Below are 3,621 nucleotides of genomic sequence, written 5' to 3'. Positions count from 1 at the left end.
TTAATATACTCTCCTTCACAAGTAACCAAGTATATATGTGCTGGAAATTGGAATGCTATGATTTAAAATATTCTGACGTGATTTTTTCCACAGCACGTTATCGGATTGTTAACTAAGTAAAATCAGACGTTAGAAATCGAATTTATTTATCAGCAGCGAGTTGTATCAATATGAGATGAGCGTATAATTTGTTTTGCTTGTCCGGGAATCGAACCCGCGCGTGCTCTCGCTATTTCCCATCCATTAATAAACGTTAACTATCAGTAGTGAGATGCTCGTATGTTTCACTAGAAATAACGGTACCAATCGTTATTGTTGACTATTCATGAACAGACATAAAATATGCAGATTGTTTTTAGGTATTAGGTCAGTGCGCACACGCTAGGGCGTAATATTAAATTATGAATATGTTTGTGCTGGACCAGGATTGCACCCCACATACGTTCCATTCCTAGAGATCCGAATTCGAATTCCAGTCTAGGAACAAAAATTGCAACGTCTCACTTTCAAATTACATATGAACGAAATAACCAATCCTAAATTAAAGGAAATAAACTTTTTAGTGCTAGTGTACTGCCGACAGAGTTTGTGCCTTCGACGGCTGACGCCTTTGTTATGGCGCCATTTAAAAAGGCTCTGACGCTGTTGGTAGTGAAGGGATATTGTGTTCAATGCGGATCCAGAACCACTGTGCGACCTAACATACTGAACTTAGCGTTACCATAGGTGAATCAGATCTTTTCGTGAATGTTAAAAATGGACGCCATGAGTGAGAACCGAACCTACACGCCGCAATTATCAAACTACGATCAAGCCAGCAGACCACTGCAACTCACAGTTGGCTCCCTCCTGATTGTGTTGTGTCCGACGATGCGCCTAGAAGCTGTGAAAAAATCCGGCCCTCTCGGTTAACTGGTTAATTACCTGCTAGTTTCTAATGCGGGTATTATTCTAATCTCATGACTGCGTGACGTAAGGACCATTCTAGTCTTCATAGCTCCGATTTGATGCCAATATGAAAATTTTTCTATGGCGACTAATGTTTTAGTTCGAGAAATACAACTGCAGCATGTGAGGTTACCAGATAATTATATGATTACTGTCGTGATTGCTATTATTATTTTCATTATGCTGCTACTACTCATGTGATTGAAGGAAAGGTATATGCTCTTTGATACTTTTTAGAACCATCTGCCCAAATATGGTAATTAGGTAGTTCCTTCCACGTATAGGGAATACTTTTCGGTTTAATGTCGGAAATGTCCAATTCTTCGTTCATCACGTTAAAATTAAATTAATTGCTGAAACCTTGATTTGAAAGCAGAAATCATGTTCCTTTTTATTATTTATTTGCGCTTAGCAATGATGCTTGTAAACTGCGAAATCTGGAGGTAAAACACTATTCAAAATGCAGTGATGTTAATGTCTGCCGTTATGTCAAGTGTATGCTTTACAGATGACTTGGTCAGACTGTTGTGATTCATATGGGAGTTACATTGCTGCTGATTACTATATCCCTCATTTTTGTGTGTCGTGTTTAATAAACTACCGAAAAGACCATATGCAGTATGCAATACAGCAATAAAAATTGATTACAACTTATCATGATAACGTTACAAAAAATCTGCCTTCGTAAGACAAAATACCGCAAATCATTACGAATTAGCAAGAGAAACTTAAAAAATCATTCAGTGCGACACTGAAGTCAATATTATTGACAGAAGCAGAAAAAAAGGGATTAACATGTGTGCAATTCTGTAAATGTTGTGTCTATACATCCATGGACTGGAGAACAGAGGTAGCGATATAATGGCGGAGAGGTTTTCATTTGATGTCTTTGCTGACTTTTGATCTGCCTTCGAGATTCTATTTTACAGTGGAGGAAAAAGCATTGTCGCCACCGCTGCAGCCCGGATTCGCGGGACTGCTACGGTCGCAGGTTAGAATCCTGCCTCGGGCATAGATGTGTGTGATGTCCTTAGGTTAGTTAGGTTTAAGTAATTCTAAGTTCTAGAGGACTGATGAACTAAGATGTTAAATCCCATAGTGCTCAAAGCCATTTGAACCATTATTGTCGGCACCAGTATTTGATCGACAACAAGTGCAGTTTGCAATTTCATGTCCAAAGACTTTACCCCTACACTAGCAGCCACCTGAAACAAACCTGGCCTCCTTATCGCCTCAATCGTAGATTCATCAGCTAAACAGCGACGTAAATAGCGAAACCAGCTGCAGTTTCTGTTGAAACGAGTATCCTGGAATCAAAATTGTTCATTTGATACCTTCTATATCATCCTCTAAGGGAGAATCATTCAGGATATTTAATGAGAATGATAAGATATTAGTGAGTGAATTTATAAGGAAACTTTTGCACCATAGGACAAGCTTGCGCAACACAGACGTGGGAGGGCCAGCGTTGGCGCTTCCGCCTGTAGCTACCACTTTGACGAGGACCTGAATTAACAAACGTAAAGGCCAACTAGTTACCGATTGCAGCTTGAACATCAGATATAAATATCGGGGGAATAATTTACGGGCCCCTCCTTTTAAGTAGCTGTCGTAGCAATTTTTGTTATTATGTCTTCATAAGAACTGCAAACTAAAAAAAATTATTCCCCAGAAGGGATTAGGTTCTGTAGTATCACCTGACGCCATTAACAGAATGAGTAAATAATATTCTTTTTGCTATTAAATACGTGAAAATAATTTTTATTACGTAGGATTTCTTTGGCACTACTGCTGACATATAATAAATAGATGAAACCACAATATGACACTGATTACAAAACGCGAACATCAACGAAGATATTTCATAAACTGCGAATAACACATTGTTTCATCTACATCCCACAAGCCGTGTTATGGTGTGTGATGGAGGGCACTTTCTACATCATTAGTACATCTCCAATTGTTTCCTCCAGGCACGAATGTTTCGTGGGAAGGACGATTGCTGGTAAGCCTCTATGTACATTCTAATCCCTCTAATTTTATCTGCACGGTCTTTCTGCGAGGTATAAGTAGGAAGAAGCAGTTTATTGCCCGACTATTCAAGTTACGTGCGGTCGAGGTATTAAACAGTAGACCATACCGCCGTGGAGGCTGCCTCTTTTGCAGCGTCATCACCTGGAATTGAATGAGCAACTGTCTGACGCTTTCGTGCTTACTAAATAATCTAGTAACTAAAGGATTACTTGGATCTTCTCTATTTTGGCTCTCTTACCTGGTACGGATCTCAGAATGATGAGTGGTATTTAAATATTGGTCAAACGATTGTAAGAAGTCATGATTGTAAGAAGTCAAGGAACATGGCATCTACCTGGTCACCTGTGTCTACTGTTTTCTGGAATCTCGTGGGCGAACGTAGCGTTCTGAGTTGCACACGATCCTTGTTTATGGAAATCGTGTTGATTCTTAAAGAGTAGATTTTGAAACTCCGAAACTTGTCTACTGTGCAACGAAGTTCTACAACAGACTGACGTCAGAAACGTAGACCTATAGTTTTGTGCATCCTTCCGACGACCCTTCCTGAAAAATAGAATAACCTGTGCTTTTTTCCAGTCATTAGGATGGCTCATCAGGACATCTACGTTTAAATGATGTTAGGAAAGGAGCAAGTTCTTT

The sequence above is a fragment of the Schistocerca serialis genome, chromosome 3 (assembly GCF_023864345.2).
Source record: "Schistocerca serialis cubense isolate TAMUIC-IGC-003099 chromosome 3, iqSchSeri2.2, whole genome shotgun sequence".
NCBI classification, from domain to species: Eukaryota; Metazoa; Arthropoda; class Insecta; order Orthoptera; family Acrididae; genus Schistocerca; species Schistocerca serialis.
This window is presented reverse-complemented; position numbering follows the sequence as displayed.